The following is a 16,693-nucleotide window of genomic DNA, read 5'->3' as shown; positions in this document are numbered from 1 at the left end:
ATATATTATTGCATATACACAGCATGTGTACATCCACATGTGCTTTTCAATGCATACATTAAAAATTTTAATGCAGGGGGGTTTTTATCACCCATTTTAATGCTATGATTTTGAAATTATATAATCAGTTTCTGCACCACAGAAAACACTTTCATTGGCAGTGCATTTGTGCTGAAGAGAGGAGAGCTAAATTTACTAAAACATTACCACTAAAATTGGGTGTCTTATCTCATGAACATGTGAATTGCAGCAAGTATTTAATAGTTGCATTTAAGCAGTACATACAGCTATCTACATAATCTGTAAGTTTTAAGAATACTTCTCATTTTCAGTTCAAATATATGTCATGCAATACAAACAAACCAACGAAATGGTTTTAAGGGAAAAAGAAGTAAATTGGAACACCACCACAAAGGACATCCTGAGGCTGCAGACCTTGCTACTACAAGCAAGTCCAACACATGGCAGCTCACAGGAGCAGCTCAGTTTCTTGCTGTTTCTGTCTTCCTGCAATCTGGCTCAAAAAACCAAACCAAACAAGAAACAATACCACTACATTTTGTTTCCAGCTATATTAATGTGGATCCACTTTATAACTATTTCATCTTGTGCTATCCCTGTCTCTCCCCAACATAGAACACCTGTACCTTCTTGCCTCATCTGCATTCACTAAACTACTAAGTTAATACACCAAACCTTTTGGCTCGTCTTGTAGAGGGTAGAGGAATCTCAAAGCTATCTAAATACTATCTGCATTACTAAAACACAACTCTGCTAAACCAATTACATTTCAAAGTTACAGAATTTATTTTATATTTAAAAATAACTCAGCATAGCAAGTTGTTCTCTTTGCCCATTTATGAGAAATTTCATAAGAAAAATCTGCTGGCAAAAAACAAAAAGTCACTGCTTGTTACACTAAATGGAGAAGGAGGGAAGTGCTTTCCTGCCCTTCTGAACTTCAGCCCTCATCTGCACCCAAGGCAATTTCCAAAACTGGAGTTTCTTCCTTTATCTGCTTCTGAGAAGTTAAAATCACTGTCACAGAAATATTCTTCTAACTCTGGTTAATTTTAGGTCTATAACATACTTTCTTGTCTAGACTTTCTGTCTCACACTTTCAAACATGTGCTCCTTCTCATCTAGCTCTTCTACCTTCTGAGCACACAACTTAAATTTCCACCAAGGCACTTCTCACTCCCATACCCAAGTTCATCATCCCAGTTTTCCCCCACAGATACTTTAAACCCATATTATCTCCACTCCATTCTCACACACTTTCCTTTTCCTTTCCCTCTTCAAAGCATTGGATCAAGAAGATCCTCTCACCTCCCCTGTTCATTACTACAGCTATCACCTCTTATTTTAACAAAGCAAATAGAAAACAGCAGCAAAAACTGATTTCTAGAGACTAATCCTAAAATATGTACTAAAGTTGCAGAATATTCATTTCTTAATCTAAAGAGTTAAAAGAAACAGTAAACAGAGTAAGACTTTAAAACACTGGCAGGAAAGCACGTCATATCACAAATCATTCTAGAAGCATTAATTATCTTGTATTTGCAGCTACTTTGAACCCTTCTGGAAAAACATTTATTTGTAAATTTTGTCACTTGATCAATTGTAAAGGCAGCCGTCAGTGACAGTTAAAAACCATTCTCTGAATTCACCTTCCTCCTGCCCTCTCCTCCTGCAAATTCCACTCAGTTATTTCAGACTTGTCAAATAATTTTGTTTTAGTATCTGGAAAGACACTTCATGTAGATAGTCTGTAGCAAGACTATAAGAGGTTAAGCACCAGATTTCACACAGCAGCAGATTTTTAAAAAATAGCAGGTGAGGGGAATCAAGTGAATAAATATTTTTGAAAAACACAGATAAGTATAAAGCAAAGTTAGCAGTTTAGAAACAGCCACACTAAAACATACTGTATCTTCTGGACACTGGCCAAAACTTGTGGAAAGCTGTGATACAATCTAGTGTTTGTGTGCAAGTTTTACACCCCAAATAAACCGAAATCCAGTACAGTGAGAGTGGGAGTTATTGCTGAGCTATCTGCAGAGTCTCCTGGCACCATATAATTAGATCTGCAAAGGAGCAGTTCCAAGAAAAGTGGAGAATACAGCGTGGCACAGAGCCAGTCTGTCATTGCTCAGGGCACAATATTTCGCCTCTAGTACGATACACACGCAATACTTGGGAATTACTTCTGCCAGCTTCCACCACTTTCATGTTTCCATGCCAAGACTGCTAACTATCTGCTGGCCTTTTAATGTTTATTTTTGAAAAGCAGAAGCAAGAGAGACAAAATGCAGTGCCCAGTTATTGCACATTGTCTGTTTGCCTGGAAAATTAATTTTTCTAAGGCAACAGTAAAGGCTCTGAAAAATAGAGGCTTCCGCTTTCTCTGCATGCTGACCTCCCACACAGAAACAAGGACTCTCAAACAGCAGAATTTATGAAAGGGAGTAAAAAGGGAAAAAGATGAGGAAAGAAAGAAATGCAGCAACCTATGCCAACAAAATCAAATATAGAGCCAAAGTTAGACCCTCTAAGGAGTGCAAAGCCTAAAAATATTTCATCTTTTTTTCTCCACTGACAGAATTCCATACAGCAAGAAACTCTATGACATTGGCCTCCCTAAGAATGAACGTTCATTTTGAGATTTTTTTGCCAAATTTTGTTTCCTTGCCTTGTCAGCTATTTGTGAATAGATATTTTATGTTTATGTTCCCAGAGTAGCTGAAGTCTTCTCACCACGTATGTGTTCTCTTGAATTAAAAGGAGATACTCCCACTGGTATGATATTGTATTTATAATTGGCATTAATAAGCTTATTTTGTAACTCACTCTATTTTCCAACAGGAAGCAGCACAAGCTTTTAGCATGCTTTTCCAATTACAGCAAGACAACAAATTTATTCCCGGTGGAGTCAGCCAATCAATTGCAACAAAATATTGTTATTTCAAAGCCCAAACACAACAACAATAGTGAAATACTCTACATGCAGTGCTGAGATCCAGAGTTTTCCAGTCACTTCTGGTCCAAATAAATATGCCTGACCAAACAAATTCTGAAATGCTTTAGAACTGTCACAAAACAATGTTGACTTCCAAAAAATTTGACTTAAAATGTTAGAAAGCATAGTCCATGCATCATCCACTTAAATCTTAAAATGACTTGAGTGCATTGTTATCCAAGTTGTTTGCTCTCCTAAGGGAAGACAGCACAGTTTCCCCTTTATCACCTTATAATTGCTACCAAAATGTTTATTTCTAGGAAGAAAAAAAACAAGCAACCTTTCTGAAGATGTTTTCAATAGGGCAAGGAAAACACTACTTCTGTACAATATGAATAGTCTTTCATCAACACCAGTTTGGCTACTGGCTTCAAGGAGAGCCTCAGAGTGCATCACACTGGGTTTCACTCGTAACACTTTTATATTAAAGCAGATAGAATATTATGCCATGCTCATTTATTATACATATATACTTTATAAGCAAATTTTAAGTGTTGAGAATTCCAGACTCAGATGCTAAAAATCCGTGCAATTCAAACTTGTTAGTTATGCAACTTAAGACAGACCTAGACCTCTTAGCATGTAAACAAGATTCAAAAACTAGCTGTCAATTTTCCAACCTTGTGATGTATGGTTAATTAAACATACAAATGTAAACCTTGTATGTAACTTAACAGAAATTTACTAACAAACACACAACTATAGAAAAGCATGTTTCAGTGGCAATAAATAGAGTATTTTCACAATGGGAGGGGTGTTTTACTTTTATAATTTGTGGTACCATCATCAAAGGAAAACAGTTTTCTGTTTGACACCTCCAAGTTATACAGAGTAACCAAAAGAATCAGAAACTACATTACAAGATGTCATGGCAAAATTCAAAATACAAGTCCAAATTAGTTCTTCCCTTTCCATATTCCCCAATGTTAACTGCAACCTGCAAATTTTAATTCTGGGGAACAAACATTCTATGGGATGCTTCAGAAAGGCTTATTCTTGGCCCAGTAAAAAGGGTTCTGGGAGTTTCTTGTTTTTGAAAGAAAAATCTACCTACAGGAAAGAAAATCCAGGCAGCCACGGGAGCAGGCAGTACTTCCTGCTGCTGCCTACAGAGGTGGATGGAAGCAGTGAGTCCAGGGATCCCACACTGAACCACCAGTGGCAGTGATGGAGGTTTGAAATCAGCAGGAATGTTTCTGAGCTCTGAACCCTGGACAAATGTGACACCTATCTTGCTCAGTTCTGGTGTGCTTTCTCAGAATCATGCAGTTGAAAATTAAAACAAAGTACACTAGACTCTGAAAAACTTGTCCATCTCTTGACTGAGATGGATGTGATTGCCAAACATCTAGCTGGTACAAACTAGATATAAGCTAAGGCTAGTTGTAAGTACATAGGGAATGGAGATAGTAAGGATGCTTTTATAAAACTTCATCTTCCCATCCTATTCTCTATATCAAAGACTTCCCAGGTTTTTACAAATTGTTTCTTTCATGAAGATGTCATTGCCCAGCAGTCAAGTCTTTCTGAATATATGTTAACCTAATCAAAAGCACAAGTTACTATAAAGAAAAACAGCTTAATGCACTCTTATGCAAAGGCTACCCATTTTCTCATGGAAAAGTGGTGAAATAGCAACCAAAGGCAGCAGTCAGGATTTTTCTTTAATAAAGTGCTTGCAATATTGCTTTTCGTTACCAAAATTTCCTTAGTATTTCACATTAGCATTTCACAGTTACTCCACAATAAAAAGAGCTCATAAAAAGCATTTTAAAATACATTGGCATTCCCCATATAAGCTAAAAGCAACTGAAATAGCTGAAATAATAGCAATAGATTGGTCGTTAACTAGTCAATATTTTAGTATTAAAAGATGGTGCATACTACCTCCATATATTCTCAAAAATAGCCAGCATTTTTACTGCAGATCAGACATGTCCATTCATTTATATTTGCAGTCAAGAAAGTATCTAGTTTTGATGAAAAGTACTAAACATACCATTTGTTTTTTAGCCCTGGGTGGGTAGATACCCACAATACCACAGAAAGTCTCTAGAAGACCTGAAGATGTTCTTGACAAAACTAGTATTCCACAATTAAAGGAACATAACAGCTTGTCTATAAAATACAAGAGCCCTGCCTCCAACTCTCAAGCACTAAAATAAAAGGTTGTAGAATCAGATGTTGTACAGACATGAACACTGAAAGCTCCTTAGAAAATGGGATAAATTAGTAGTGTGAATTATTTTATGCTATTTCAGCTCTTAAAACATTAAATTGTTTGAAAAAATATTCAAATATGATATCTGTTTTGATTATTTGTGGAGTTTCCAAGAAGTAACAAATTTAAGGGCAGAAGATTTAATTTTCTATTAAATGAGAAGAGAAAGCCCTGTTACTTTCAGATGAGTTGTGGAAATCAAAGGGGCAATTCCTCAAAAATTAAATCCTGCTTGATATACCCTACTACCATGAAACATCATACTGATAATTCTGAAGACTTAAATTCTCTGTTGATTTAAAAGATAATGGAATAAGTATAGTATCCCAGCAGCAGTCCTAAGCTGGAAAGTTGAAGTGTACAAAAAGAGAGGCTGGTTCATTATCTGCAGAGTATTAAGTCTCTATTACTTCAGGATTCACAACTGCTTGGAAACCTCTTGGAAACCTTTTCTTTTTGTAGTACAGCATTATGCAGGAAAGCATCAGGACTTACTTCCTCCCTATGGAGTGAAAGACTACACATAACAGCATCCAGCTACAGCTCCTCAGAAATGCAAGGAGATAATCCCTCCAAAACCACTATTCTCATTACTGGGGGAAGAATAAAATCTGCAGCCACAGGATCATCTGATCAAAACTTGTAAAACTATAGAGGAGCCTGTGTCATTGCCTGAGTCACACAGTGACAGACACACTCAAGCTGAGGCCACATTTTACTGCCAACATTGCTCAATACACTTTTGAGATGGCAGAGTAAGACAACTCTGCTCTCTCAACAGGCTACTGAATAAACCAGAGATACACACTCACTGGAGACATATATGCCATTTGACATATATGTCAAATATATGCCATGTGCAGAAGGGAACAGGGCCAGATGTACCAAATACATGATCCAATAAACATGGATTTTCCAGGTAGCTTCCTTATATTAAGCTTTAAAACAAAAATATCCTACAAATACAGAGAGATCTTTAAACAAAAACAATTATTTATTTCCAGAAAACAGTAGTCTTAAGGTGCATTACAGGGTAAGAAACAATCAACATGTACAATTTATGGTTAATTTTCAAATCTTAATTCTGCATTTCCAAAAATGAATGCTTCAACACTGACAATAAAGTAGCCTCTGCAAAATAAAAATGCAGCAAAAAAAAAGATAGCAAAACTGAAGACAAATAGCAGTACTATTGCAACAGCCTGCTGCAGTCTGTAACTTGAATTGCTAAGCAACAAGCACATTACATAGAACACGAAGTAGATTGCAGAGAAGATGACAACAAAAAAGCATCTTACTTGCATGCCCCAATACCATCCTTTAAAATAAAGAAAACCATCTAACACAAGTATGTGACTTTCATTCCCACAGTTTAAAATGCATATTCTAAACAGAAAGATGAAGGGGGAAAATGTGATCTACATTGAAATAAAAGGAAAAAAAAAAATCCCATGCTTCTTGTATGTGAGTTTTAAACTAATTTCTCAGAAAAAGACTTCCCTCTGATAAAAAGACACCCTACAGGACTGCCAAGTTTTACTTTACAGGCTATCTAAATCATTGTGTTTAAATTATTTGGCATATCTATTTTGCAAATATTTTTTCAAATTCAGATCTTAACAGCAAAGTGAAGTGACACACAAACCAGAAATTAAATCCTGACTCTACTGGACTTAAAAAGAAACCAAAGTCAAGTAGTCCCATTTGAAAGACATTTCCAGACATTTACTGAATTACTTATCCCACGTGAGAAATAGAAATGACTTACTATTTTAAGAAATTACAGTCTACTGAATCATAACTAGGTAAAACATGCACATCACACAAAAACTTCCTGGCCCTTCAGGCTTGAAAAAATCTTCCAAATTCTTTTCACTATTACACAACATAAGAAGCTTTTACTATACTTAAATTTCTACATGATCATGTCTAAATACAGTAGTTAAGAAGCACACATTCTATAGAAAGCCTACACATGCAATTTAAAAATAATTTTTGTTTTCAAATCAGATGTGATTTTAAATAAGGTAAACTAAAAGCCAATTAAAAACTTGAGTGATCTAGATGACTTGTTAAAAGCAATTAATCTGTGCTTATACTTACTTTTGTAATGTCAAGCTAAAAAGACCAATACCTGTTATTTAATAAGGAACCGTTATTGCTATGTTTCAATTTTTAAAATATTATGCTGACTTTAAACTGTATATATCTGTCATTTGAAGATGTGACTAAAACCAACAAAAAAATAACTATCAGACTATACCAAATACTAACTATTAATGTATTTAAGTCAATTTTTACAATGTAATGGCTTATTAATGAAGACACAGCTTGTCTACTAGGCCATCAGCAATCACAATGCATTCCAGGAGGCTAAATTAAAGTGAATGGTGAAAGGAATAGGTCACCTACTAGTCAGAATTCATCAATTGCTATTGTTCCTCATCCCCAATCTGAGATAAAAACAGATATCTGCCTTCCTGAGGCAGGAAACTTAACCAAAACAACCTGGTTGTTGCTTTAGTTAGCAAGGTATGACTACAAAACCACTAATGAGGAAACAGCTCCATTTCAGTCCTGAGAGTCAACATGCACAATCTAAATGCACAAAGCTGGCACTTTTGATCAGGACCTGAGCAGGGAGTCACAGTTACTGGAGTTTTTCTGATGTATCACCCCAGCTGAATAGCCCAAATCTGAAGCACTGCTTAAGAGAATCAAGAGAAGTGTTAAAAGCAGAGGACTTTCCCTATTTCTACCAAGACAATCCAATCAGCCATCTTCAATAGGTGAGGAGCCAAAACAGCAATCTTTCCAATGTTCAAAGGACTGACCCCTAAGGACCTAAAAGTACTTATCAGTACCTACTCAGACAGAGGTTCAACCTGATTTATATGCTGCTAGAAAAAGTGGTGTCCTCCCAAATTCACAATGCAGATACTGATTACACACTGCACTTTGGAGCAAATCTTTATTTGAAGTGAAACAGAAGAGAGACTGTAAGAGAAAAGCAAGGTTTTGAAATGAACTTTTGATACTTCAACTTTGGAAACCAGCCTAGGAAAGATGCCTCTCAGCTGCTCTGCATGCCCATATCATTCTCCAGACAGTAAGCAAAACAAACCAGGAGTGGACTCACAATTTCCTTTTTGTCAGATAAAGCCAGAGATATCAAAAAGACACCAGCAAATCCTTAGCATAGTGACAAATCACCAGAAGAATCTGGCCAGTAGAATTTGTTTGTACTGGAGACATTTTCTCAAGGCCTAGCTCATATCAACAGCAAACATTCCAGCAGACAAATTGACTCAATTCATTGCTTTCTTTGGTCACCTTACAGGTAGTAAGAGAACTACAGAGGACTATTCCACAAGCAACCAGTAAACCAAGAGAAAAATTCAGCAACCAAAAAGAGACATATATTGGAATTTTTATAATTTATTGTCAATTACAAACTGTAATTTTCTGTATTCCAACAACAACAACACAGTATTTGCTCTTGTAACCTAGACTGTTAACCTTAAACAACAAGCCAACCAAATAAATCTTTGCAAGCAGATGAGAAAACAGGAGTAATAGTAACAATAATCATAATCTTCTGAAGCAAGACAAAATGTCAGTGAAATATTTGTCTACTTCATTGACCATCTGCTAAAAATTTTGGAGATATTTTCTAGGCCTCTTTCCCATTATAAGAGGACTAAAATATTTGAGTAGGGAAGTTAGTGTACTATACCAATTACTTTAAAGCTTTATCTCTTATTAGAGGTAAAGTAATTTGCTGTCCTCTTTCCTCCACTTCCCATGCAATCTATAACCACATTCCAAACTGTTTTTTCTAGTCTTGGCAAAACCACATCTAAGTAGAATAATAAAGACAAACAGTTTCTAAGTTCTTCCTATGTTGCGGAGATATCTGACTTAGGTCTTTTTTGCTCAAGTTCTAGTTTTTTTGAAATCTGAATTCTTAAAGTCTTCTCTTGTACTGTTGAGACTATATTCAGTGCTATCTCACAAGCTGAATTACTGTTTTGTTGTTTAAGAGTCAACTTCATGTTCACTCCAGCCTTTGAGTTTCAACCTCCTTTACATGTCATCTTTCAATACTATATCTGTTTCCCTCACACTTATATAGTTCTTCACACTGGAGAGTCATCACTCACTCAAAAAGACTCCCATATCATTTTTCTGATGTAACTAAAAACTTGAAGATACCTGCTAATAAAAGACTAATAAACAAAACTTACTTCTTTCCTATAGGTTAAGTGCAGTATTAGACAGAAAAGTAAAACCTGTACTCAAGAGGTTGAAGCTTCAAAGGGTTAACATAGACTTTTAAGGTCTCTGTGATCTTCCTTTACTTTTCTATCTGATACCAAACTGCAAGGCTAGACTTTACAGAGAAGAACTGGGTCATTACAGTCCATAGTTCACCAGTGCATAAATGTCCACAAACCGGGATCAAAGTTCATTCAACTCTGAATTGAGATATCTACAACCATTACTAAAAGGCCAGAGGACATTAAGAGTGGGCAAACATGACATCAGAAAACAGCCTACCAAAGTTAAGCAACATTTTGGGAGCAAGAAAGGAAATGCAACCACAGCTTCCTAGGGTTTTGGGCAGTCTTAATCATATCCTCAATCTCCTCTTTACCATAATGGCCACTCCTAAGTCACAGATATCTAAGTGTCCGAGCAGAAAAATTACACCTCTGTAAATAATAGGTGAACTATACAGCAATACAGCAGCATGATAAGTAATTTAGGAAATCATCTTTTTCATTTCACAATCTTAAGGAGATGGTTTACATCAGAATGAAGACATTAGCAATATGGACAGTCTGGTCCCCACTTAGTAAAGCACTTATCTTTTGTCTATGTATTTTAAAAGTCTTTTAATAGTAATATGCTTGTGTTTGGCTTTTTTTATAAAAACAAACAAACAAAAACAAACAAAAAACAAACAAAAACTTCATTCACTGATACTGAGTCAGATGCCCTCACTCCATGGCAGCAAGGAAGTGGCAATGTCTGTGCTTCATACCCACCCTCTAGGCCAAGAGTACAATCACTTCAGCCCAGTGTTGCCTCCTCTGACCACAAATTCCTTGGGAACTGAGATTATGTTTACATGACACTGAATGTACTGCAGATCGAATGTTGGTGGGATTTCAGGTGCAACTGAGGTGTTACAAGACAAATCATGCTGGATCATAGAACTACAAAGATAACCAGCTCCTCTGAGCAACTGCCCACTTTGTTGTTGCAGCTGCTAAGGCTACACACAGGAGGAATGGCTTCAAATAGACAGAATTACTAATGCAGAAGAGCTTCAGGAAAACAAGGGTGAAAAGCCCTTAAGGTTACAGAAATCACTCATGACACATACATGAAAATTCAATGTGTTTGTCTACTAGTGTTTTTCCAAAGATAGACTTTTGCTCTGTCATCTAACATCACATTTTGTCCCTGAACAAAATTTCTCAAAAATATGAGGTCATTTAACCTTTTACATCTTGAGCATTAAAAAACTTATTTCAGTATTGCAATTGTCCAAACTACAGAGAAATGTTTGCTTTTTACCTTAATGATTGTTTTATGATTTTTTACCTTTATGATTGTTTTAAAGCTTATAGCATACCTTTTGTTAATTAGCAATTGTCCTAGAAATATCCAAAGTACTTCAACTCAAAAAGTGAAAGCAATGAAACATTATGCCTTTTCAGCTCTCCTAGCTTTCAAAGATCTTTTCAAAGAAGGAAAAATAGATCCATTGATAAGACCAACACAACAACAGATCCAACAGACAGCATAATAAAACCCTTAGTGCTTAAGGCCAGAAGTAAAGACATTAGAACAAAATATTGGTGATGAGTATACATCAAAAGGTGCCTAATGAACCAAATTAATCACCTTAATTACTGCATATCCATCTCTGTGTAACTTTCTAGTGAAAATGTCAGACACTCCTTGTCACAACAAAAAGGGTAATACTTTTGAATAAAGGGCACTTTGAAGAGATTGTGATGATAAATTTAAAAAAAGTTTGTTTATGCATAGTGGTTTTATAGACTGTAACTATCAGGTCTGTGACTAGGATTTAAAAAAAAGTACTCCCTGCAATCAAAAATGCTGCAGAGAAGAGAATAAAAAAGCATTAATTTAGAACTGTACATAATTTTCTTACCATCTGTTCAAGTTTCTGGAACAAAATAAGGTTTACTGTATGTCCAAGACAGCTTTTAGTGCTAGAAATTATACATGCAATAAATGTACCACAAAAGGAGGACTGGCACTCTTTACTTCCTCTTTTCTCTCCTTTATTTCCCCACTATCATCTTGCTTATTTATAATTAAGATATAGAGGTTTTTTTAATTCCCTGAATGAACCATTCCTAGATATAAAAAATGCAGGACAACTTCCCCCAAGTTTTCAGCACCCGTCTGTATTTGCAAGTTTATTTTCTGAGGAGCTTCTTGAATTCCAATAATCACTCACACTCAGAATCTTTAAAAAAAAGTATGAATATAAGCAAGTCCTTTTTTTGTAACAAATGTTAGCACAACTTTATCTTCTCCAAGCTCTTGAATCAGAAAGCATCTTGAAAACAAACAAAACCATCCCACAAACTGCAACTGATTGTGTACCTACAGTTATAGTTACACAGAATACAGACAAGACTTTCTTAAGGACATCAGGAAATTAAGTAGGGCCTTCATGACCTCCAGAGGTAACTCAAGCAACCCCAGCCTTCCTGCAGTGAAGAATTTGACAATTTTACTGCATTATGATAAATCAGTGCAAGAGAAGATAGAGCATAGTCATGTCACATTTGTTCCTACTGCCTTAGGGAATGAGCAATAAAATTACTGCTCAAGTTAAGGGAAATAAGTGTTCCCTTCAGGAAAATGAACACACTGTAAGATGCTATTTTCAACTATAATCATCAGCTGTAGAACTCTTTGTAGTATCAGATAACTGCAGTTTTCATTGACAGTGGTAAAGAAGGTAATCTATTTTCAAAACATATCAGGGAATGACAACTGAGGTTTCTACCTTGCTTTACAAAACACCTTCTGCTTCTCTCTATAAATTGTTTAAAAACTGGATATTATTTCTAAGTCAGTCTCATTTCCTTGTGAATTGTATGCAAAAATACACCTTCCGCTGCAATCAACTTACTGTGTATAAGAAAGGAAGAATTATTCATGCAAAAAACTCCATTTGGCATTCAAGACAAAAATTCAAGACAGAGGTCTGTCTCCTACCCTAAACAAACATTAATACTGGAATACATTAAAGGAATATGCAATAAATACTTTTGAAAGTAATATTCATTATTGGATTCCTTACAGCTTTTTGGTTCATTTATGTCACTGTAATACAAATAACTCACATACCACTATTATGAAGAGTTTTAAGCACAGCCAAGACCCACAACCTTGCAACTGTGATACACCTTGAGTAGACAACAGTTGCTAGCATTTTAGACAAGTACATATACCAATATTAATATTCATACATGCACTGAATAAAAACTGCATGGAGAGGGAGAAGGGGGGGGGAAGGGAGGGAAGAAAAGCAGTGTTTTTTTCCCATGCATTTCACTTGCCACAAAACTAGTAAGATCAAGAGTCTTTCGTCTCTAGCCATTGCATTAAAAATAAAAAAATAAATTAAAAAAAAAGGGGGGGGGGGGGGAATGCCACAGCTAAAACTATTTTCTTAAGTTACCCTCTCAGGGTGAGAAGCAGATCACCACTGATGAACCAGACAAACAAATATTTCACCCACTCGGGGAATCAGTTCAGTTCAGTTCTACTGTCTCCCACTACCTCATGTTTAGATCACAAAATGAAGGCTGAATAAACAAGATGCAGAACCAACATTAAGTGTGCTACATACAAGCAAGGACAGCTTTGTTAGTTTTGCCTACAAAAAGGAATCAGAATATCAGTCATACCCCAAAAAAACTTCATCTGATTTGGTATATAGATTGTTAGATAACAAAATGACCTGCCAAGGAATTTTGGAACAAACTCGTGAGAATCATAAAATAAAGAGACATACCTGACAAGTTCCATAGCACTAGAAAAATAAAGTGTTCTTGAGCACTGAGAGCAAAAAGCAAAGATTTCCAGCCTTTATAATGTGTGTGGCTTCTCTTACCATCACAACCCTTCCCTCCTAATATTCATGTTGAAAAAAAGAACAAAATAAACAACAAAAAAACCCAAACAAACAACTAATCACCATTTCCCCCCCAAAAAAAGAAAAAAAAGATTTCACAGGATATGGATACATTTTGCCCAAGACTGGTTGTCAATACTACCCCTTGCTCTCAATACAGTCTATTTCCTTAATATGTTTTCTGCACCTAAAATGATAATAAAAAACTTTAAAACTCCACACTGTCAAATTTTTTTAAAAAGCACATGTATACAGGATATCTAATGCCAAGACAAGATCAATTCTCTTGTAATTATTTGATTTGTAAATTTAAAACCAGAAATAGACAACCTAGTAATTGTATTTGTCTCATTTTAAAGTTGTAATCCTTTAAGTAATTTTTTTCCACATACATCACACTGAACAACTGTAAAGGTCTGAAGAAAGATAGCACCTGCAAGAAAGGGTTTAATCTGGTAACTGCTGATGTTGTTGAGTTAATCAACATATAAATCTCTTATTAAGTCCCATCTCTTTCCTGTAGTTCTAACCGTTGGAGTTTGAGAAAACAGACCTTGTTTCATGCTAAACTCCCACCACTAAGCAGCTGAATCTCCTACACTGCTTAGGATACTATTCATGAGAGCAGACTTCACATGGAGTCATGCAACATCCTGTTCCAAGCCAAATGCTCCAGATGGGATATCTTTCACTGCTGCCTCCCCAGCCTATTTAAGTTCGCTCTTTTTTCTTTGAAAGCATTTATCCCAAACTGATGCTGTAACAGCATGCTAAAACCGACCTTTTTAAGAAAAATAAAATCTACTTAATAAAAAGTAAAAATAACAAAAAATAAAATCGCACTTAAAATCTAAATGTCTTTAATACAAAAAGAAAAAAAGCCACACCACTTACATTATCAAAATATTTCCATTAGCTAACCAATTACCAAAATGATACATATACAAAAATAAATTACTTGATGCAGCTCTATGCTGCAGGAAAGTTTACTAGTCATTTAAAAGCTTAACATTGTCACACACATTACTAATCTGGCGGAAGTTCTCATCAACATAAGTAAAAAACTGTCTAGTCTTCTGATCACTCTGAATGCTGGCAATTTCTCAAACATCTGCTAAAGGTCAGATTTCTACTGCATGGAACCAATGACTGAAGCTACACAAAAGCCCCAGTGCCATTGGAAGTGCCAAATAAAGACCACTGTTTTACATAAGAAAAAAAACCTCAGCCTGAAATCTTCCAAAACACTAGCAGCGAAGTCTTTGCTCCCATCCCCACATTGTAGTTGTCTACCTGGCAGTGACTGTTAAGATTTATTCTAGTTTTGCTTTTTAGAGCAGAACCAAGTTACTTAATATCACCCTGTTTTTCAACATTATGAAGGGGAAAAAAAGGGGATTTTACTTAAATGCTAACAGAAAAACAAAGTTTCGGAAAACTCAATATTGAAATAATTGGTTTCTTTGTTTCAACTCAGTGACTTCAACAACACCACCCTCCCCGAGTTCTAAAAATGGGATCAAAGTTAAGAAAGTCTGAAATCATAAGTTCTGCCCTAAGATCTTTACAAAGCAACCTCACAAATATAAACCAAATATCCTAACAGATTAGGGAATTGTTGGCTCCTGCTGAAAACAACATGCTCTTTAATTTCAACACCTTATCACATGTCATAAAACCAGTCCTTTAGGAAGAGTCCAAATTATTATTATAATTTTGAAATTAAGGGGCTCTCAGGCAAAGACAGGGGAATTAGGAATAACAGTTCTTTACTAGGAAAATTAAAATAGAAATACAGTATTATAAAGAACAATCCCAAAACACTGACAGTCAGATTACAACCTGACTCCCTGTCAGTCAGTCAGGGTGTTGGCAGCAGTCCCATTCAATGGTGGCTGCATCCTCCTGCAGTGGCAGATGTGGTTCAGCTGGAGCAGTGCTCCTGGAGAAGGTGCAGTTTTCCTCTGAAGGTCCAGGGATGATGTGGAAAGGTCCAGTTTTCCTCTGGAATCCAGTGGAAAGAAGGTTGCCTTGGTGTTCAAAATCTCAGTTTTTATCTAGGTAGGAAAGGCTTGGCTCCTCCTCTGGCTGGAGCATCTCCCAGTAGGATGATGGAATTTTATCAGTCATACAGTGGGATTTAATGGGCCAGCAGCAGATGATATCTCCTGGAGGGAGGATGGGTTGTGGAAAAGATAAAGATGATTGTCCCAGCTGGTTTTAAAGATGGCCCATTAGCAGATAATATGTGCCATGAAGATGAGGATCACTGCCCCACCTGGCTTCAACAGATGGTGATAGAATGCACATTGCTGGCCACATCTTATATTGCAACACAAGACAATAGATAATCTGGCATTGATTTACAAGTAAAGCCTTCTGCACACAGAAGAGAAGGGCCAGTAACAAAGCAATCTGATGGAATTCAGAGCATTACTTTATGTTAGTTATGTGTCGCTAAGTGATCTTTAAACTACAAATTTAGGTTTCTTTTCTAAAATAAGCCCAGTGGTTCTCAGTTAGATCCTAACCCCCAGTCGTCCTTGCTGCAGCTGGGACAGACCTACCAAATGGTCCAAAGTCAGCGCTCAAGGGACACCACACTCCTTAGGGGGCAGCAAGGGCTACTCCCTTGGCAAATTTTAACAAAATCACCATGCCAGGAATCAGGACTATCCATGGGTCAGAGAAGATGTGGTCCTGTGTGAAAGGACACATACAGTGCAGCATGGGAAAAGGGAACAGCACTCCCATAGCAAGACCAGACTCACTGGAAAGAGCTGTTTAACAGCAGAAACAGCAAAACAATGAAGTATAGGCTGATTCTACAGACACCTACCAGAAAGTTTTAATGGTATGATAAAACCTGGTATTATTCAAGACACAAAAATGAAATTATTAAAAATTAATTTAAATACATCTCTCAAATAAAAGACTTGTCAGCCTGCTCTGCTTTACTCTAATGCAACTCACTCATGCTGCTTCCAGAGAATCCACTGAGAAGCAAACTATTTAAGTAGTCAGTAACAACCCTCAACTCCACAAAAGCTGTGTAATGAATGACTAACCCAAGGAAAACTCAAGTAGGTCACCATTAGATATCCTGGCTTCAAGTAGTTGGGAAGGAGTTCATTAATTAAATCTAAGATTTAAAGCTTCTAGTCACCCATAGCTATAGCTATCCTCTACAGAATTACAGCACTTACTTATTCTGTACTGAAAGTTGTTGGGGGTTGGGTTTTGTTCTCTTACTGTCCCA

At 36.3% G+C, this 16,693-nt stretch overlaps 1 protein-coding gene across 6 annotated transcripts in view; it reads right to left on the bottom strand.

Annotated features, from left to right (window-relative positions):
• The window catches only part of JMJD1C (jumonji domain containing 1C), a 163,204-nt gene that overhangs the window by 110,913 nt on the left and 35,598 nt on the right, over positions 1 to 16,693 (bottom strand). The gene's annotated exons all lie outside the window — the stretch shown is intronic.

Source organism: Erithacus rubecula, assembly GCF_903797595.1.
Source record: "Erithacus rubecula genome assembly, chromosome: 9".
In the NCBI taxonomy this organism is placed as follows: domain Eukaryota; kingdom Metazoa; phylum Chordata; class Aves; order Passeriformes; family Muscicapidae; genus Erithacus; species Erithacus rubecula.
The sequence above is the reverse complement of the archived record's forward strand: the minus strand, read 5'-3'. Positions and strand labels throughout refer to the sequence as shown.